Below are 22,917 nucleotides of genomic sequence, written 5' to 3' on the forward strand. Positions count from 1 at the left end.
TTGTGCACCTGCTTGCAGAACAGGGTGTACCGAGACGCCCTTGCACTACTGAGCAAGAACTAAAGCATCAGCATGTTATCCAAAACATAGCCCTGTACCAGCTGCTAGGAAGTAAATGAACTCTATCCCAGCTGAGACCAGGACAGGTGCAAAATAAATACAGAGAAACAATGAGTTCTTTGACTGCAGCTATCAAAAATGAGGGAATCCTGAGAGCTTTTTCTTTTGAATAGTTTTGTTTTACTCTGTCTGCCTGCCTAAGGTCAGGTGACTTGTTGATCAGTTTCCAAAGGAGTTTTGCATAGATATAGTACAATGAATAGTTTCTGAGTAAAATGTAACACTTCATCTCAATGTATATATTGGTATATGATTCATATATTGGCAGTGATTTGTTTTTTTTAAAGTCTGAAAGACCTCCCAGAGTAAATGAATGATTATTTAAAAACCAAAACCGACAAGACCTCTCTATCCCCAAAAATTATTAACAGTGATTCTTTGGAAGAATGGATGGAGCCTGACTTTGAGTCTCTTCTTGGACTAGTTTCAGTGGCTTTAAATGAAAATTTCGAAGTATATTGAGAGGGGAACATACAAAAATAGAGGGAGTGGAGAACAAGATACAGTGCAGTATGAACATCTACAAATACCAGTTCAAGTCGAAGAGTTCTGTTTGATGAGGAAACACAGTTCAGTATGCCAGACTACTAAGAACTTGACATTTTGGCTTGTGCCTTGGCTGTTCTGTAGTTGGGAGATGCAGAGAACTATCTACAGAACAAGAACAATTAGAATAATATTTGCATAATAAATATGAGAAATTAGCCCAGCTGACAACAGGCTAAAAAGCTTTTGACAACTTGGAAAATGAAAACAAACAGTGGTTGTTGAGTAAAGTGTCCCAGTTACTTTAGACAAAGAAACAGGAAGCTTTAATGATAATGAAGCACCTTTTTCTTGCTGCAGACCCGCCCAATTTCTTTGATTTCACTGATTTTACCTATTTAGCCTGATCACTATTCTGATGCAGTGGCTCAGTTACTTAGTTATTACTTGGTTTTATGATTTCCAGTTGTTTTCTGCTATTGAGAGTTCCTTGGGTTCTGTTTATGTGAGTGCACATGTATATAAATTTGACCTACACAAGAAAGATATTTGCTAATAGTTCTCCACGTGGATTCAATTTAACAGATGCTTGCATGCAAGAAATCTCTGGTTCAGTCTTCGCTGAAGCTGGTTACTAGCTAGAGTCAAATTTGTGACCGTGTGCTCTTGTACTTTTTGAGGTTAATATAGCAGTAAGCTTAATGCTGTGTTTTGCTACCTGGTTAAGTCATAGCCTCCTTGAGGACTAAAGGAGTCACTGTCTTGTATAGAGATCCTAACTGAAAATTTTAATCACATTAGAGGAAATAAAAAAAAAATGTGGACTCGTTCCACATTTTTGGAGTGGGGAGAGGGTGGCAAAGCTTGTGAATCAAATGTGTTTGTGTTCAGTCTCCCATTTTCGATGGGCAGTGGTTTGAACCAGTTTTGTTTATTGGAAAATATTTGTGTGCTTTCAGAGGCTACTGAGTCAAGAGAGCCATACGGAGCAATTGAAATTACAAGCAAATATTTTCCTCTTTCATGCAGTTAAGTGCCTAATAAATCCCTATAAACATGAGCTTTGCTAAATGAGACAGCGTAAATAGGCTTTATTAAGCCCAGACTTAATTTACTTCACAGCCACTTTGAGAATATCTGGCAGCAAGGACCAGCCCTAAAGTGAATGTAGAAGTCTCTGGTTCTGACTTTGAGGCCCCAACTGTGTAAGTGCATTCCAATGTGGACATGAACTGGGCTGGTTGTCCCAGGTGGGGCAGTAGGGCTGAATGCTGGCTTCAGCAATAGGAGATTCAGGAGCTGCTCTGAGCAGCAGAGCACTTCTGTGCAAAAAGCAGAGGAAGAATTACAGCTGTGCATCTCCTCCTGCCCCAATACCTGTTGTTCTAAAGGTTCCCCAGAATGCTTCCTCAGCTGACGTTCCTCTAGATACAAATCAGTCCCTTCAAAATTCACTGCACCACAAGAAAAATAAAATAAATTACATCTTTTTCTTGGAGAGGCATATGGAATGATTCTCCTACTACTGAGAAAGCTGTATGCTGACTGTGGGAGCTGGATTAGGATTTTAGTTGTCTGAATCCAAATAACTGTCAGGTAGAGCTCTGTCTTAGTGCTTGAAAGTCTAGTCAGTCTGATTGTGACGTGGTACACAGGGATGTACATGGGGATGCTAAGGGATGAAGACATCCCTTCCCTTTCACCACTGCTTTTTGCTCTCCATCTGGTGCACCAACAAGTGAGAATGGCCCCTTCCCCTTGACTGATTTGGATTCAGAGCTGTGCCCAGGATATTCACAGCTCACATTCATGAATATAAACCAAGACTGACTAGCAAAGAATTTGTTTATGTGGGGGCAGAACTTGGCAAGTTTTTAACTTTATCGTTTGAAACAAGACGAAAGACACAGACAGATAACTACTTTACTTCGTTCAGTGCTCCTATACTTTGTGGACTGAGACCTAGAAAGGATTTAATTGATAACAGGAAAAGGTGGCAGGAAGAAAGATTTTTGCACTGGACTCTTTATGGTGTACCTAAAATCTTCTGTTTTAATTTCTGATGGCTTTTAAATTGCTCATTTCGTTTAAATTTTATTCATATAGGCACTAAAGACAGTGTCCAAGTTGATAAAAATAACTGTCATTGCTGAGATCTTTGAAGCTTTCCATGTGGGAGAAAAGTTTCCTTTTTCTTGCTTCTCAAAAAGGTGTTTCCTGCAGCTCAGAGCCAAGGCACACTGGATTAGAAAATACATGCATTTCTACGCCCATTTCCAAGCAAAATATTATTAAATCTTTGGAGCTTCTTTACGTCAGTTGGCATTTTTGTCACAATTACAGAATGTACTTTCAGACTGGCTGAAATGTGCACTTAAAAAAACAAAAAACCAAACAAAAAAAAAAAAACACAACCAAAAACCCCATGCTCTTTAATATGCAGACATGTAGGGAAAGAGTGTGGTAATGAATTTGGCTTAGTTTGTTGAGTCTGGGCCAAATTCTGATCTCAGTTACACTGGCCTCAGCTGAGTTGCTCCAGATTTTCACCAGTCGACTGAAGCCAAACTGTGTTCTTTTGTCCTTTAGCATTTATTAATAGTTTAGGGGCAGGAAATGGGGATAAGCTTTAAGTGTAAGAATTTGAGTCCTGTCCTGAATCCATAGTTTGAGAATATTTTAAAATATACAATGCATATATTTGGTCACTGGTTACCTGGTCTTACGGGTGAGTTGTTCCAAGACTTTCTACATATTCTACATTTGTATAGATACCACCTTTTGCATGGAAGTGGAAAAAAAAGTGGCTCCAGCATAATCATATCGGTATCAGCTGAGTGTCATGTAAGATGTGAAAGCTCCTCCTGAATGCTGTCAGGAACTGCCTTATTATAGACCATGAATTAACACATCACTGGGCAATGTATGCTTCTGTATATTTAATAGCTTTAATCTTCCTAGGTATATACAGCTCTTGGAGCTTTGTTTTTAAATAGTTTTGTCTTTGAAGTACAATGTTTAAACATAAACTTATCAATTGAAGCAAATTAAAACATTTATGATTTTTCAGGTACAGAATCTGTACTTTTATATGTGTATGTGTTTGTTTACACCCCCGTCCTGTACTGTTCATGAAAGCAGTGGCTAAGCCATTAGTCTAGAGGGGATACTATCTGTTATTTTGCATCAGCACTTACACAGTGGTAGCAGGAGAAATCACTTAAGTCCTTACGCCTGTGTCCATGCTAAAGCGTGTTAGACATATTCTCAGTGACGAGAACTCAATGATATACATCTTTATATTACTGGCACTGTCCCTGGCATGCTGTTGGTCATGTAGCACTCTCCCAAGCAATTCCTTGGCATGGTTCAGGAGTTAGTACTGTTTGGCACCAGCCTCCATAGGAGTGGCCAGTCTATTCCAAAAAGTAAATGAGTTAATAGTATGACTGTGGAGGGCTGCCATGCCAGTGGTCCTTGTTGTTAAAGAACAACCCCATGTGAGAAGCAAATTAGGTCTTATATGTTTTATATTTATACTTATAAATTAGTCAAGAACAACTCTTGTCATGTTAGTGGTAATATATTTGTTGAACAAGTGCATGGTTGAAAAAACCCAAACTAAACAAAAAACCCACAAACCAAAACAAAAGAAAAAAGTCATGATACCCTCTGTGAGATGTATTGAGTGTCCTTGAATTCCTTGCTCCAGATTAAAGTTACTAAGCAAAAAGAGATTGGATTCTTCAAGAGCAAATCTGGGATGTTAGAGATTATGCTGGTGAGACATTCTTTTCACGGGAAGGACAGTAATGATGTTGTACTGCCATGTCAGCCAAAGAGGTTTACCAAATTCAGCTTTTGTAAAGCACAGCAAATGCAGAGGCATTTTCCTCTTTCCTAAAGAGCTGAAAGGCCAAGATTACTAGAGAGCTTCCCCGGGAGGGAGAAAATATTGCACATACCACATGCGCAATCTAAGCTCATTCCTTTTTTTGTACCCTATAGTTTTAGAGAGGACAATGTGAACATTTCTGGACACAGCTGTAGGCTCTAATATTATTTAATAATCTCATTAGTTGTGTTTTTATAGTTGAATTTCTTTTTGTTTTAGTTTGTTTGGGTTTCCTCCCTCCCACCTCCTCCCTCCCCCAGGCTTCAGTTTCCTTATTGTAATCTAGTCACTTCCATATGGTGTCTTTTCTAGTTGGCAAGCACTACAATTGGCTTTCTTGGAGGGATCAACTGCTAAAAAGGTTAGAAAATGAGATACATTTGCAGGGCTTTTCATCTTCCCAAGCAGTCTGAGTACTGAATGGAGGAGCTCCAGGGCTGAGAGTCTGAGTTTGTACAATCACAGAATGGATTGGGTCGGAAGGGACCTTTTAAAGGCCATGTAGTCCAACTCCCTTCAATGAGCAGGGACATCTTCAACTATCTCAGGTCCCTGTCCAACCTGACCTGGAATGTTTCCGGAGATGGGACAGCCATCACTTCTCTGGGTAACTTGTGCCTGTGTTTCACCACCCTTATTGTAAAATACTTCCTCGAGTCTCTTGTAGTTTAAAAGCATTATCCGTGTCCTATTCTTCCTGTTGCCCAAGCAAAATCACTGTCTTGGCACTAAAAGACATGGACACCAGGAAGAGAGTGTGCATCCTGTCCTACCAGGAGGTTATATATGCCCTCTGAAAATATATCACCATAGTCCTGGTGGCTGGATCAGCCTAAAACATCTGTTAGGGAGTCCAGCTTAGGTAACTGAGATGCAGACTTGGCTCTTTGTTCTGAGAGAAGCCAGAAGATGGTCTTGAATGTGAGGGATTCTGATTTCTGATAAGGAGCTGTATGATCTTTGTATCCAGTTAGGCAAACTTCTCAGCCAACTCTTTACCTTGTGTCTCTGTGGTCAGCCACACCTCCAGGGTGTTCCACGCAGTGGGGAGACAGTGTAGGGTCTATAGGCACTCAGGTATAGCAGACCCTGGACTGCAGGACAATACATTTATTTTTCTCCCTGATACTTGGCCAGAACTGGCATGTTTAAGTCTCTCTTGCAACATACATGGTTTGGAGAGTCCTGGCACAAGTTTTTAGAGGCAGGTGAGACTTGGCTGCAGTGAGGGTGCCCACTGCAGATACTACTGGGGATGACAGGAAAATTGTAAGCACTCACAGGCATCCGTGTAGAGACCTAGCATTGTATTTGGTATATGCTGGAATTTAGTCTGTTCTACTTTGTCATTAAGGCATCAGGATAAAGACATATTTTGTGTTTCTTTCATATTAGTCCTGCCTCCACATTCCTCTTGTGGACATCCTCATTCAGATGTGCTCAGACTTCAGCTGTACTGTCAGAGGACAGCTACGTGGCTTGCTTGTTTGCTGCAGACTTGCTATTTACTCTGGCTATTTACATAACCTATGGGACTAGTAACAAGCCGTGATTGCAGTTACCCTGGAATAAACCTGGCGTGATTTTGGTGCAGCAGTTGTTACTTTTCTTTAGAAATTCAAGTCAGAAAGGGTCCCTTAATCTCCAAACTGGCATCAAATTGAAGATAGAAGGCAGGGAACTCTTTTCTAGCTGAATTCCTGAGGACACACCAAAACCTCTTAGGGGCAGGTTACCCAATGGAGAGGGAAATTCATGAACAAAGACACAATTCTGTATGATAAAGGTAGGGGATGATGTTTACTACAAAAACGTCTCCGAGTGAACCTCAAGGTAAAGTAATATCTATCTAGACTGATCTAACTTGTACAATTTAGCAAAGGAATAATCTTGTAGCTTACATTCTGATCTCACACTTGGATTACTTTAGACAGGAAATTTGATTGTTACAGTAATCCTCTGGTGTAAATGAAACCAGAATCAAATCAGGTGCTCGAGAAAAACGCCTGCAAAAGAAAATTATTTCAGCATCTCTTTCTGCCCTTCTATTCCTTTTGCTCATATTAACAGCTGTGATAGTGTTTACATTCCAGACTCTTACACTAAGAGACTCTTTACTTTAGGATCACAGGTACACATGGAAGTGTATGAACATTGTGGTGATCTTGCCTATCCAAAGAAAATAGTGTTTATTTTTTCTAGATCTGACCTTGGCTTTTTCCTGAGTATATCATATGACACATCCTAAGAAATAAGCAAAAAAAAAAAAAAAAAGGAGAGGAGGGGGGAAATGCAAACAGTACAAAATGTAGTACAAAATTCAGACTGCTGCCTCTGTGTTTGCTTGGAAAACTCGTGGATTAAAATTACTGCTGACTGAGCATGGAATAGTTAAAGGATGTTAATTATAAAACAGTGGAAGCATCCAACAAGACTAATACTTCACAAAGACATGAAACTGAACTTCATTAAAACCAAACTAAAAACCAAGATGTTACGCTGTTGTCTAATTGGTTTAGACTTGTTGTGTGTGCCTGAATGTGATTATTTTGGTGTGCTTTTTACAACAGTAACTGGGACTGTACAAGTGTTTTCTTGACCTTGGCTTAAAATATTTCTGCAGTGTCCGTGTTCCCTTCTCACCATTTCATGATGAAGTGGGCATACAAGCAGAGAGCTCTTCCCCATAACAAAGCTCTTGTGATCTTACCAATAGTTTTACTTACAATTTTAATTGAGGCACCCAGGTGAAAGGACCTGACTGATTTTATAGGAAGTGGTATTTTTCATGATGAGGTAGCACTGTAGACAGCTCAGACCATGTGGAATGCTAATTCCCTCAAGATGGAGAGGTGAGGTGGTTGGATGGGGGAGTAGTAAAGCCATCTTCCCTCATTCTCAGGCTGGAGTGGAGGAAGCTCAAAGCTTTCCTTGCAGCTATTTTTCAGTGTGCACCCACTCCTGAGGACACAGCTTAGTTGTGTAATAACACAATAAAGAGACTTCTTTCTATCTGAATGACATGCCAGGTATGTTTAAGAATTTTCTCACTGATCTGGCTGAGCAGCTGATCAAGTGGGATTTTTTTTTTAATTTTATTTTCTGGGGAGGTTCTGCTACAACCATGGAGGATCATAAGTCAGACAGACATCTGTATATTGCAGAATATCACCGGATCAGGATCTTAATTACCTACACAAACCATAAAATATTGTAAAGTAAGGCACACCCCTGTTGGGAGGATTACTTTGGAGGTTCCATAGCAAATGCCTCTGATCTACCAGTGACAATCCTATTGGTGTACCTGTAAGAAAGTGATGTGATTTTTTTCACAGACATTTAGTGCAGCCTGTGCAAATCATCTTGAGCTGTGGAGGACCTGATCTCTGCAGTTCCATGAAGTACTCAAGAAGTGACAGCTGTCTGAACACCCCTTGGGGCCTTTTGCCACAGTCTGTGCATCCAAATGCTGTCTACTTATAGCAGCTTAGTGCTGCCAGGGAGGAAAATCATACTAGGGGCTGGTTGGTTAGGATTTTTTTTAAGGACACTCTCTGGTCCCTCTTCCCTGGGTATTTTCCACTATTGAACTTGCTTACACTTATAGTACACAAATTGAAGTCCAAAGTAGTTTAGGAAATGTGCCCTGGAGCTGGAACTGACCCAAGAGATTATGGGCTTGTTGCTTTGTTTGCCATGCTAACTGAACATTATCCACTGTGATTTCTCTGTCAATACCCCAGACATTTTTGTTAGTAAGTGGACTTTGTGAATATAGAGAAATCAAGAAAAATGTAATCGTGGAAGCTTATCTGACCTTTTCGGGCAGCTCTTCAGTGGTGGAGCTTAACAACATTGGTAAGAGTTTGTGTAGTAGCTGCTCCCTGCATTGTCCAAAGGACATCAAACTCCAGTCAGAGAGCTGGCAAGTTACCACAATGTTAATGTACTCGATCCTTTAGTACCATCTTCACCAGCTTAGATGGGTTGTTATAATCTTATTCTTGCATTGAGTACATTGTTTCTCCAATTTTTCTTGGGTATTAAGTATCAGCATAAGAGCAGGGAGGGGTTTTCCCCTGTATTACCCATTGCTGATGTTGTGTGTCTTGGCAGAATTTGTTGTTGTATCTTGTTGGACTGCAGCACCTGAGACTGTTTGGAATTTTGGTTCTCTTCTCTCTTGTTGATGATTGGGCCTATAAATACTGAACTTTAACTCTGTCTGCTCCTCTTCTTCCATTACCTCCTTTACTGGTCTTGCTTATTTAGATAAAAGCATCTTGGGACAGGGATGGCCTATTGCTGTGAGAGAAATTCTGCCTCTGTTGATATGAGCAATAAAACTGTACTTCATTTGATTTCAGACCCTAGATTTCCCCCAAGTGTCTATAGGATGCTTAGTGAAATGAGACTGATGTTTTTTGGAGCTTTAAGGTTCTACTGAATTAATAGTAAAAAAGGAGACAAAAGGGAAAGTAATTGCCTTTTTTTTTTCCTACGTTGTGCTGCATGCCTGTTACAGGTTTCCCTTACCCTTCTACTCTGTATTTCTTCTTGAGCCCTTTCCAAAAGCACTGATTTCAGCTTTTGATTGTGCCAATGTAAATGTGGAGATGGGTGAAGTCATTCAGCTCCCAGATGCAGAATCTGGGAGTGTTATCCACAGGGTATCAGTTCAGGCTGATGGCAGTGAAGGTGTTGCCCTGTGACGTCCAGTGCCTGGAGGCATCAGAGCTGCTTCTACCGTGTAACACAACTGTTCCCATCAAATACTACAGTACCACCAGGGTGCTATCAAGGCCCTCATTTTGCTGGGAATGTGAATAGGGTAGCTTTATCTTTCTGCTGCTTCCCCTTCCATGCATTCTCGGAAACTTACTGTTCTCATTTTAGAGGGGATCCTTTTATTACACATCTATTTTTCAAGAGTACTGCAGTGTATCCTCAGTCTTAGCTGAGACTTCTTGGATTTGATGAGCTTAGCTCCTATAAGAGCCAGAGTTGTATTGATCAAATTCAGAGGCTAACCAGTGCTAGAAAGAAAGTTGTCACATTTGGGCAATGCTATATACATGGTTGATCACAATGATCATGATGCCTTAATGGTGATGCATTTTGCAACCCTCAGTGTTAAACCTGAGACATTTTCCTCTCTCAGGCACTTTCTGGAAGTAGTGCCTTAGTTGAATTTGTGGCAATGCACGTACAGGAAAACGGAAGTTCTCTGAAAGCTGCTACCTCAGAGTATCTCATAAATGAACAGTGCTATCTCTGGGATTCCTTGGAACAGAAAGTGTGGTGCCCAGCATACTTCTGTTCTGGCTGAGCTATGTTCCTCTAAATGCCCTCTTGCTGCAGTAGATGATGCAAGATTCTTCTGCCAAATATGTCTGTTCTCCAGAACATGTCACAGATTCGTTTTTGTTGGCTTTAATTTGAAGTTGTTCTCAAGCTCCCATCGTGCTGACTTGTACAGACTGTCATGGCACTTGTTTCCAAAAAGAAAATACATAAAAGGCACTCCAAGAAAGCATGAAAGGGCAGAACTAGCTGGTGGAATCCTGGCTATTCCATTCCTCTTGTTTGTTCATCAGTTCCCAGATTAGTAACAAGAGCTTCGGGGCTGTGACTTCAATCTCTGACGTGGCTTTTTTTCTAGTCATTCCTTTGACTTGGAATACCTGTTTGCAGCCTTTTTAGGCCTTTCAAATACTATTTTTAGCATAGTTCTTTTTTGCAAGTAAATATTTCAAGTTGACATGCACAGTGTTTCACCCGTGAGCCTACTTAATTTTTCATGTCACTTTGTTAGTCAATTGATGACACTTTGAAAATTTAGTTGAGTTGTTGTTTGGCTGGGATGCTAATTTGACTTCAGACAGGTTTTCGTGGACCTGTTCCAAACTCTTTCCCCATGTTAAAATGATTGTGTTTGATAGAATACTGACAACAGGTGTCCTGTTTTTGCCAGCAGTGGTCTTAGACTGGCTGCCAACACGTAGTGTTTGCCAGCATACCACATGTCTTATGCTGGGCTATTTTAAAACTACACTCTGTAAAAGAGCTGAGACGTTTTAAAATACCTATTAGCATCTAATGGAAACTACACATGACTAGAATATGCAAAGCTGTAAAGCAAGATTGGTGTAGTCTTTGTTGCAAGTTGCAGATTGTACCTTTGTAGGGAAAAACATATTTCCACCCTGTTGAATATTAGTTGATCAAGTTGGGTGTTCTGTCCAGTACTTTAACAGATGCTTCAGAGCATAGTGTAAAATCCCATTAAATAATTACATGGTATCATTATTAGTAACAAGCATTTACCTCTGAATTCCTGGTAGTTGGTGTTTGGCTGACGTCCTGGAGCCTGAAAGTTGGTATCTGACCTTCTACTTAGTATCCCAGGGAATATTTTCTCATTATCTATATAACTATTGAATCCTTCTCTCAGTCCTTCAATGTGCTTCATTGTATCTCATTGTGCTTGTTTTACTTTTATCCTCTGCTGCTTTTTGGGGGAGTGTCTCACCCGTTGGAGGGTTATATTTTGTACTGGCAAAAATAATCTCCACCATTTCAGATCACCTGACTCATGATCTTACTTTGTGTCTCATCCTCCTGTAACAATAGAAATAAGTTAAAAGTGTCCAGATGGAAATTGGCTAATTTACACACTTGGAGAAAAGGCCACCACTGCGAGCATTCCTAGTACAGAGCTGACTGTCAAAGCCTTCTTTAGATCTTTAATCAGCTTCAGAGAATCATGTTTTCTAAGGGGAATCTATCTGTTTGTATGGGTTACTGCAGGAAAAGCACAGAAGAAGCTGGAAAGCAGATATGTCTTCTGGTAATGCCTTCTGTTTTCTAGCAAAGATATGAAGACTTCAGTAACCTTTTGACCAATAACATTTTCACAGTAAAGGAAGAACTTCAAAATATTTCAGATTTTTTTCCCCTCTACTAGGCTATTTCAACATAGGTAATGGGTCAGAATCAAGAAATAAAAAGGATTATCAACAAGAATAGGTGTGGTTTGCGAGTTTAATTTGTAATTGGTTTAATACTTGTTTCTAGAACAGGACTTATCAATTGTCTTTGAACTGAGATTTTTCCCATGATACATCGTGCAACTTTTATTAAGTTGTCACTGTTCCAGTCACCCTTATCTATCTCCTATAACTCATATCACAGGGATACAGAAGAAGAGATACTTCCTAGGTGGTACAGGAAGAAAAAGAGCTTGGAAGACTAGAATGTAGTAATAATTCAATGAGACAAAATGTAACTTATTGAGGAACCATCTTTGTTAGAGCCATAGTTTTTTCTGTTGATGTTGGAAGGTCTGAAGTATTGTACATCTAGTTCTAAGCTTGTATTAGTAGAGCAAACTGGATAATCTGTTATTTTAGACCAGAGAACCTGAAAAATGCAGTGTTTCTTTGTTTTAAGGAATTTTTATAGGTCAGGCTTTTGTTAATGCCATTAAGTTTTCTAATCTCATTTCACCCATACATTTATGTGGCAAAGTGTAGTAACACCAGAGGATTAGCCAAACTGGGATTACCATTGCAACCTGCAGGCATTATATTTTTCAGTGCCAATGCCATCAGCAGGAATAGGAGAAATGCCATTGTTTGCCTGCTGTGGGCTCATGAGATGCAGTAGTATGTGCAGAGCTCTGTGGTAGTTCATAAATGCCAACATGTTGCTCCACAGAGAACATTAAAGTTAAATCTGGAAAGAAATGCCTTTCTGCTTATTTCTGACTCCTAACTAGTTGATTTATTTGTTATAGAGCATTTTTTAGTATTCCCAGAATGACTTCTCAGCATTTTAATAAATCTTGTAATATAACTTAGCTTCTCAAATGAAAAAAAAAAATCTGTTTATTTCTCTACCCAGCCCCACTGGTTGTCCACAGAAGAGTCTTTTAAAGAAACTGGGCACATGCTTTAAGTTTTCAAGTAGCTCAAATAGTAATTGTACCATGAGTTATTGTTAGAATTACCATGACAGAGGCTAATTAAAAAGAATGCTGTTGCCTTTTAGGAAGAAAAACAAGTTTAATTGGTAACATCCCAGACATGTTCTGCCAGAGTCTTCCTCTCATCTTTTCCTAACTGGTTTTGATTAATGTAATATTAACCATAATTTCTCTGTGTAACTTGGCTTCTAAGATTCTTCCTGCCAAATTGTATTATTGTTCCCTGCTTGATGGAACTGTTTACAAGTGTCATTTTCAGAACACTGTTGTGGGAAGGCACTGTACTCTTGCTGCTACTTAGTGTTCTTTCTCACTAACAAGAAGATAACCCAAAACTTAAGAAATGTAAAGTAAACAGAAAAACCCACTATTTTGTGCATCCTAAAGTTTACATTGTACTAGAGGCAAGCAGTTGCAGAGTAACTGGATACACTCTGTTTGTTTGACAAAACCCATGGGTCATCAGTTTAAAGCAAAGCCTTGTAACTGAGTAGCAAGGTGGACACAGACAAGTGTCAACTCCCTTCCATTAGCTGCCTTTGTTCTGATCCTGCAAACCACACTGATCTGCTCCACGAGCCAAGTTCCTCTGGTCCATCCTTCTCTCTGTCACCTGTTTCATGCAGGATATCTGCGATGTTCCTGTCTAGTACCTGGAAGAACTGTTATAAAGCAGACTAGATTTTTGTCCTGTGGAGTATAGGTACGAAAATATGATGGTACCTGATGTTACCTAAAGGTAGACAAGGAAACAAAGACTAGTGGTATTTTGGCATATTCTGTTTTGATGTCTAGAGTTAGGAAGGTCTTAAATGTGCTCTAGAAACTGCAGTTCTCTCACTTTTAATCGGTGGGCCATGGATAAAATACAATTTTTATTTAGTCATAATCCTCCAAAATATCATCTTCAACTCAGTTTAACTAACTTGATGTTGAGGAAATGAATGACCTTGTTCTGTGACTTTATGTGTTTTAGATGCTGTCTCTATATGTAAGGTGAGGAACATCCAAATGTGTAATCCTCCAGCAGCTTGGGACAGGTGTCTGTGTTCCTTATATGCAACTCAATGAGGGTTTGGAAGAAAATCAAGTTTTTCACCTTCTTCTGACTTCCAAAACTCCTATCAAAGTTTAGGTGGGACGTAGATACAGAGTTGAGCTCTGCTAACTCTGCGGGGCTTGCTCGTTAGCAGGAGAGTGAGAAGGCTTTAAGAACATCTCTAGGGAGCGCAAGCGACCCGGAGCGCGGCGAACAGGAGCGGGCAAACAGGGGCGTGGCACGTCTGTGAGGGCATGGCACGGCAGTTTGCACGGCAGTTCGCACAGGCAGGGCAAACAGGCAGGGCAGAAGCCTAGGTATTTCTGCAGCTTTTTTTTTTTTTTTTTTTTTCTTCTTTTTTCTCTCCTCTGTTCGTTTCTTTGTCTCTTTCTACCTTTCCCCCCAGCTTAAGGCAGTCATGCCTCCCAGAAAAATGAAAGCTGTTGCTCCTGTTACCAGTAGAGGTGTGTCAATACAGACTGAACCCTCTAAAAAGGATGCAGCCACTCAGGCCTCCGGCTGCATAGACTGTCTGAGCCTGGACCTACTACCAGAGGACAGTATGAGAAGTGCCTGCATACGATGTGAGCAGGTGAACGATTTGCTGGGTCTGGTGGCAGAGCTAAAGGAAGAGGTTGATAGGCTCAGAAACATAAGGGAGAGTGAAAGGGAAATTGACTGGTGGAGTCACACCCTTTCCACCCCTAAGGAAGCCCAGCAGGAGGTGGTGAAGCCCAGCCCCTCCTGCCATCAGGCAGACGGAACAAACCATAGGGTTGGGGATGAATGGAAACAGGTGCCTGGTCAGAGAGGCAAAAACACCCCCTCTCGACCCCTTTCACCTGCCAGGGTGCCCTTAAAAAACAGGTATATGGCCCTGGACTCGGGCAGTCTGTTGGAGGACAGTCAGGAGGAGGATCTATCTACAAGATCTTCTGGTTACCCCCAGCCTACCGGACGGGTTACGACTACAGGTAAGAGAAAAAAGAGAAGGGTTGTTGTAATAGGTGACTCCCTTCTGAGAGGAACTGAGGGCCCTATATGTCGGCCAGACCCGTCCCACAGGGAAGTTTGCTGCCTTCCTGGGGCCAGGGTGAGGGATATTACCAAAAAACTTCCTAAACTTATCCAACCCTCAGACTATTACCCACTGTTGGTTGTCCAGGTTGGAAGTGATGACATTAATAAAAGGAGTACCAGAGTAATTAAAAAAGATTTCAAGGCACTGACCCGATCTCTTCAGGGGACAGGAGCACAGGTAGTAATTGCCTCAGTTCCTGTGCTAGCTGGGATGAATGAGGAGAGGTTTAGGAAAGCCCAGCTTACCAACAGGTGGCTTAGGGGATGGTGCTATCGTCAAAATTTTGGGTTTTTTGATCATGGCGCAAACTCCGTGTTGCCCAGTCTCATCAAAGCAGATGGGCTTCATTTATCTAGGGAGGGCAAAAGAACTGTAGCCCATAAGTTGGCAGGGTTGGTTAGGAGGGCTTTAAACTAGGTTTGAAGGGGGAAGGGACGGCAACTGGGCTCTCCAGAGACAGGCCTAAGAGCATAGAGCCTGAGTTGAGAATGAAATCAATGGCCCAGCTGAAGTGCATGTACACCAATGCACGCAGTATGGGAAACAAACAAGAGGAGCTGGAAGCCATAGTGCAGCAGGAAAACTATGACATAGTTGCTGTCACAGAAACGTGGTGGGATGAATCACATGACTGGAGTGCTGCTATGGGGGGCTACAAGCTCTTCAGAAAAGACAGGCAGGGAAGGAGAGGTGGAGGGGTGGCTTTATATGTTAAAGAGTCTCTTGACTCTGTTGAAGTTGAGGTCAGCAGTGACAAGGTTGAGTGCCTGTGGGCCAGAATCAGGGGCAAGGCCAACAAGGCTGACACCCTTGTGGGTGTCTGTTACAGACCACCCAACCAGGATGATGAAGGGGATGAATTATTCTACAAGCAGCTGGCAGATGTCTCAAAATCTCCAGCCCTTGTTCTTGTGGGTGACTTTAACCTGCCAGATATCTGCTGGGAGCTTCATACTGCAGAGAAGAGGCAGTCAAGGAGGTTCCTGGAGTGTATAGAGGACAATTTCCTTCATCAACTGGTAAATGAGCCTACCAGGGGGAAGGCCCTGCTAGACCTACTATTTACAAACAGAGAGGGGCTGGTAGATGATGTAGTGGTTGGAGGCCGCCTGGGGCATAGTGACCATGAAATAATAGAATTTTCAGTCCTCAGGGATGTAAGGAGAGTCACCATTAAAACCTCTACCTTGGACTTTCGGAGAGCAGATTTTGGCCTATTCAAAGAACTGATTCAGAGCATACCCTGGGAAACAACCCTTAAAGGTAAGGGGGTCCAGGAGGGATGGACATGTTTTAAGAGGGAGATTTTGAATGCACAGCAACAGGCTGTCCCAGTGTGCCGAAAGGCCAGCCGGAGGGGAAGACAGCCAGCTTGGTTAAATAGGGAGATTCTGCAAGAAATCAGGGATAAAAAGAAAGTTTACAGACTATGGAAAAAAGGGCTGGCTACTTATGAAGAATTTACAGATAGAGCTAGGTCATGCAGGAAAAAAATTAGGGAAAGAAAAGTGGAATTTGAAGTAAATTTGGCTATTTCAGTTAGGGATAACAAAAAGTCCTTTTATAAATACATTAATAACAAAAAGAGGGGCAAGGAAAACCTCCATTCTCTGTTGGACTTGGAGGGAAATATAGTTAAGGAAGATGAGGAGAAGGCTGAGGTACTTAACACCTACTTTGCCTCAGTTTTCACCAGTAAGACAGGTGGCCCTCAAGACAACTGGCCTCTGGAGCTGGTGGACAGGGAGAGGGAGCTGAATACCCCTCCTGTATTCCAGGAGGAAATAGTGACCGACTTACTGAGCCAGCTGGATCCTAACAAGTCTATGGGACCAGATGGGATCCATCCCAGGGTGATGAAGGAGCTGGCAGAAGAGCTTGCCAAACCGCTCTCCATCATCTTCCAACAGTCCTGGCTCTCTGGGGAGGTCCCAGATGATTGGAGGTTGGCGAATGTCACCCCAATCCACAAAAAGGGCTGCAAGCAGGACCCTGGCAACTACAGGCCTGTCAGCCTGACCTCTGTGCCTGGCAGGGTTATGGAGCAGTTCATCCTGAGTGCAATCACACAGCACCTTCAGGGTGGACAAGGGATTAGACCCAGCCAGCATGGGTTTAGGAGGGGCAGGTCCTGTCTGACCAACCTGATCTCTTTCTACGATCAGGTGACCCACCTGGTGGATGAGGGGAAGGCTGTGGATGTGGTCTATCTGGACTTCAGCAAGGCCTTTGATACTGTCTCCCATAATATACTCCTGAAAAAGCTGGTAGCCCATGGCTTAGACAAGTGTAGCCTCTCCTGGATTAAGAGCTGGCTGGAGGGTCGGGCCCAGAGAGTGCTGGTGAACGGAGCTGCATCCAGCTGTCGGCCGGTCACCAGTGGTGTTCCCCAGGGGTCTGTATTGGGTCCAGTCCTGTTTAACATCTTTATTGATGATTTAGATGAGGGGATTGAGTCCATCATCAGCAAATTTGCTGATGACACCAAGTTGGGAGGGAGTGTCGACCTGCTGGAAGGCAGGAGGGCTCTGCAGAGGGATCTGGATAGACTTGAGAGATGGGCTGATTCCAATGGGATGAAGTTCAACAAGGTCAAGTGCCGGGTCCTGCACTTTGGCCACAACAACCCCCTGCAGCACTACAGGCTGGGCACAGAGTGGCTGGAGAGCAGCCAGGCAGAAAAGGACCTTGGAGTACTAATTGACAGGAAGCTCAACATGAGTCAACAGTGTGCCCAGGTGGCCAAGAAGGCCAATGGGATCCTGTCCTGTATCAAAAATAGCGTGGCCAGCAGGACCAGGGAAGTGATCCTTCCCCTGTACTCTGCATTGGTGAGGCCACACCTTGAGTACTGTGTTCAGTTCTGGGCCCCTCAGTTCAGAAAGGATATTGAGATGCTGGAGCGGGTCCAGAGAAGAGCAACAAGGCTGGTGAAGGGACTGGAGCACAAGTCCTATGGGGAGAGGCTGAGGGAGCTGGGGTTGTTTAGCCTGGAGAAGAGGAGGCTCAGAGGTGACCTCATCACTGTCTATAACTACCTGAAGGGAAGTTATAGCCAGGTGGGGGCTGGTCTCTTCTCCCAGGCACTCAGCAATAGAACAAGGGGGCATGGGCTTAAGCTCTGCCAGGGGAAATTTAAGTTGGATATCAGAAAAAAATTTTTTACAGAGAGAGTAATCAGGCATTGGAATGGGCTGCCCGGAGAGGTGGTGGATTCACCATCCCTAGAGATCTTTAAATGCAGATTGGACGTGGCGCTGGGTGCCATGATCTAGTAAATGAGCTAGAGTTGGACCAAGGGTTGGACTCGATGATCTTGGAGGTCTTTTCCAACCCAATCGATTCTATGATTCTATGATTCTAAGCTGGACTTTAGGTCTTGGGATAGTCCACCAAAACACATTGGTCAATGTGTGACTGACTTTCCAGATGTCCAGTGGATAGAAAGTACAACTTCTTGGCACATTAGCTGGACAGTAATCAAGTCAATAAGCCCTCTCCCTGTGTCTTGGCCATGGTTGTGACCTTCTTCTATGCAGTTTCTGTCACATGATATCCCGATAACTGCAATGGGATTTAATGTATAGCAAGTTTCTGGTAGGCCTGCACCCTGTGACAGTGCTTAAGAGAGGAGCTAAAACAGATAGTGTAGGTGCTGTGATTATTAACAGAGAAAGATGCACAGGGGATGTCTGTCAGACAGAAACAGTGCCCAGATGAGGATGTTTGCTGCATGCTGAATGAGCTCAAAGAGGTTTTAGGTAGTGTGGTGCTTCCTGGAGCTATCACAAAGGTCAGAGGATCCCAGTGGCCTTCAGTGAGACTGTGCTGTGCTTTTTCTCCACAGCTGGTTCCATTTTGGTGAGATTGCAGGTAATGCCAAAGGTTGCTATTGTGCCTGCCTTTTTAGCTATGCCATTAACTTGGAAGAGGTTCCCTGGAGATTTTTTTGTTCTTGAGTGTCCAGTTCCAAGCCTCCAAATGTTGGTTCTGAAATCTATTGGATGAAGTGCCTCAGTGTCTCCATGTGTCCCGAGGCAACCAACTTTTTGTTTTGAAGCCTTCTCTGGCAGAGGGAAGGTCTGTGTTCCAGTAATGCTCCAAATGAGTCCCTTGTGTAACTGACAGATGGGTGCAGTGCAGAGCTTGATTCAGCCTCTGAAAAGAAATAACAAACCTAAACCAAAATTTAAAAATCCTCAAATCCCCAACCCTTTCAAACTCAAAATAAAGTACTGGTTAGCTACAAGCCTGCTCATACATATAAAACTCTGTATGACAGCTGCAGCAGAACTTCTTTTTCTAGTAGAGTCATTCCTTGCCTCAGCCTAATTCCCTTATCAATGGAGATTAACCTTCTGTGGTCAGTGTACACATTTCTGTCTTACTTCTGTTGGCAACCCACAAGATAACATTAGCACTTTCTTAGTCTGAGTCCACGACTGAACCAAACCCGTAGATCCAAACTCTTCTGAACCTGAGGGGTGAAGGGAAAAGGAATCACATGCAAATACAAATTCGCTGGCTTAAGGATACTACTGAAAATTACTGGGAACATAATCTTGCCTTCGTTTATGGAAATAATATTTATATTCAGTTTGGACCTGTTTGGCTGTTGCATAACTACCCAGGTTTCATTGAGGCTCCATCAGCTGGGAATTTGGCTCATTTTGTCTTGTAGTGGTTGGTTTTAATTTTCTTCTGTATGGCTCAGAGCAGTTTGAAAAGGACGTTATAAAATTTGGGGCATGTGAGCTCTATTCCCAGCAGCATGGTGGGGAGGTGTGCATATCCAGGCACAACTCAGCACTCACTCTTTTCTGACCCTAAAATTTCTCTTTATCATTTAAGTCAGGATGTGGAGAGGAGCAAGATAGAATACTAGGAATAGTTGTTACCATGATACACTGAGACAGTTGCCTTGCTCTCTTGAGATCATTGCATGGGTACACAAGTAGGAGGCTGTGTATGCACAGGTGGCACAGGACACGCATGAGAGTGGTGTGGTTCCTTACTTGATAAATATTTCTGTGAAGAAAGTGGCACTGCCACATGTATTTTTTTGCCTATATATCCAACTTTGCATCATTCTTGCTCCCCTACCATCCAGTATCATCTGGGACCTTCTCTAAGGCACCTTTCATTTATTTCAGCACTACTTGGGACAGTAGAGACCAGGCTATGAGAAAGATCTACTGTGAAAACTTTCTCAGCTCACTAGGGATGTTGTTCACTTCTCCTCATGTCTCTAAAAACAGAGAGCCAAAAACAACACTGAGTCACTCCAAACTTGCTCTTCCCCAAAGCACAAGCAACGTTCCCCACCCCACCCACATCCAGAGATGTATTGCTACAAAGAGCTCTGAGCAGAGTGCGGGCTGGTTGCTGAGCCTGTTCCTGATGATCCTTGCATATGTTGGGGTTTTTTTAGCTGCATTTTGTGTGGTTCTTTTCAGCTATGGCACAATGTCTATGCAGGTGCTCCATCATGTTTTGCAGAAGGAAGGGATTGAAAGGGATGGGGGTTGTAAAGATCTGGTGTTCAAACTGATTTGGCTCATGTTTGCCTGGATTGAGAAGTGCTTGTATGAGCAGCCTGGCTGGCAGGATGTTATGAGCAGCTGTGGTGCATTCAGGGCCATATTACAACTTCAGAAGAATGTTTCTGGAGTGCCTTGGTGAGCAGAACTGGGCTGTTTGCTAACTGGTTGCCTTCCTACAAATATATGCTTAGAGAAAAATTGAAAGAAACCTTCATATTTCTGAAAGCAAAAATTGTTACCCACAGAGGTCTGAATGTTTTATGAACTTCTTTTCCCTTGCTCAGAACATTTACAAACTGCATTACAGTGACATGGTTCAAAAGTTGCACTGTCCAATTCATGTACACAGGAATAGAGTTGGGTTTGAAACAGGCCAAGGAGAAGGAGCAGAGTGGGAACAGCTTGGTCAAGGCAACCTACCTGGGGACATTTACTGCTGTGGACAACTGGGCTTATCCCCATGAGTTCAGGGGATACGTCTGCTGCCCCAGCACCTTGAAAGTCCTGCAGCTCCTACCAAGTGGGTGTTTAAGTTTGATTCAGTATTCAGTGGCACATGATTTATGAGCTGTGCTCTCTGATTTATGATCTGTATGGCTGGCAGAGAAATCAGGATCAGGCACTTGGCTATTGTGCAAACAGGGATGACACATAATACCCCAAAACACAGGAAAGATAAAATTACACAGATTGTTGAAATACTCTCCTCAACTATGTTGCTCATGTGGATGAGTAAAATAAGAATAAGAGTTGTTACTATTTGTGTGCAAGTTGGGTTTTTTTAATTCCCTTTTCCCCTTTGTTGCTTAGTTTAGTCCAGCCAGAAATGCTGGTCTGTTTAGTGTAATTTGTAATTCTGAATTTGGGTATTAACACAAAACTGTTCTTTGGGTTTCTATCAACCAATGGAATTGTTTTATATTTTTGTTTCCCAAGTTCCAAATAAAATTTGCTTTTCTGACATGCTAAAAAACTTGGGCTTCTGACTTGCTGGATATTTTATTACTTTCTTAACGTTTTCCTGAATGTGTATTTGAAGAATTGCCCTTTTCATTCAGTACGTGTTAAACCTCAGCAGTGGAGAGTCAGCCATGAAGTACATGAGAGGAACTAAACTGGGGAGTAAGGAATTACAGACTTGGGTTGTGTACTGTCCTGTAACAACAGTAGGAAATCAAAGTGATTTCACTGCAACTTCTGGTGTAACTTCTGAGAGTAGAATTCAATCTCTTCAATTTCATCAAAGTGAATTGCAAGTGATTATAATCAATATCATCCTGGACTGATTTCAATCATATTTGATCAGTGTCTTTGCTACTGAGCAGTGTGGCAATCACTCTTCTTTGTTTAACCTTTCATTTGAATAAGAAGTTCCTCTTTCTTTATTTCTAAATAAAAATTTCTGCTGAAGCAAAGCACTTTTTATTTTTTTAATGAAATTACTCAGCTTGTGGGAGTGTCAGAAGAGCTACTAGATCCAAAGGTCCAAATGAGGATCCAAGACACTCAGAGCTAGATTTTCCAAAGGGTCCAGCTCACTTTGAATTTAAGGAAGGCTAAATACCTAAGTATGCTTAAGGCTGTGGGAAGACCTGGCTCAGTGCTCTCTAGGTTATAGGTGGAGTTGGAAATCATCATGGAAACAGGATCAGACTGTTCTTGCAATGAGCAAGAGATGAGGAATGCATGGAGTTGAGACAGAAGTAGGAAAGCTGAGGCTGAGGGCACTAATGGCTATTCTGAAAGAAGCTCCCCTTGTGCTATCTGCTCTCAGAGCTGGCTGCTCTGTGTGCCTTATGCCCTCCCTCGTCAGCCATGTGGATTTCTAGGGCTGTGACAAAGGGAAAACAAATGTTTGGACCATGAAGCTTTACCCATGTCTTGCCCATTGTCCTTGCAGTTACACCTACATCTGGCTTCCTATCCCAAGTTCATGCAAACAACCCTTGTGGGACTACCCTCAAACTTCCCTGAGTGCCAGGGATCCTTCCTGAGAAACTCACCCTTCATTTTTTTTTCCCACCACACATGTAGAACAAAAACAGTACAAGTGGAATACAATCTGCCCTGAACAGTAAAGGTAAAAATTTATATACTATTTACTGTCTCTGCTAGCATTGAAAGGCAGAGTCTTTTTTATGTTAACAGCTCTACTATGTGAAGGATGCTTTGCAATTGCCTGCAAAGAAGTGAGAGTGTAATTCAGTGACTCCTTCTTACAGAGACTGTTAAAGATGGCAGTGGGCAGATGTTGAAGGGCTGGGGCAGGCATGGGCATGAGGAGAGTCTTAGGCCCTTTGAGATCCCAAAATAGCAGGAACTGGCAGCTGCTACCTTGCAGGGAGGTGAGTGGCTGATAGTAATGTATTGCCTCCATGAAAGGCTGAAACATCCAGCTCTCAAATGTTGTCTGCCAGAATGCCTGTGCTGTCTATCAACATCCCCACCCTCTAATTTTGGAAAGAAGACTGAGTTTTTTCGTGGTGCCCATGAAAGGTCACTGACCTGAGGTTTTAGTCTCTGCTATGTCATTGACTGGCATTTGGCTGGTAACATTCATTTTATTAAAGGCATAGTTAAGAAAAGGGTAATGAAAGTGGATCAAATACTTCAAGACAGCAGTTTAAAATTTTCCATTTGCTCTTCTCGTCAGCAGAAGATTAAATACTGAATAATAATTTAAAAAGGTGTGAAAATATCCACATTGCTTCAAAGTCCTTTTTTTTCCTTGCTGATGAAAGACCACTCTCTTTACCCCCACTCACA

This window comes from Pithys albifrons, chromosome 3 (genome assembly GCF_047495875.1).
Source record: "Pithys albifrons albifrons isolate INPA30051 chromosome 3, PitAlb_v1, whole genome shotgun sequence".
Taxonomy (NCBI): domain Eukaryota; kingdom Metazoa; phylum Chordata; class Aves; order Passeriformes; family Thamnophilidae; genus Pithys; species Pithys albifrons.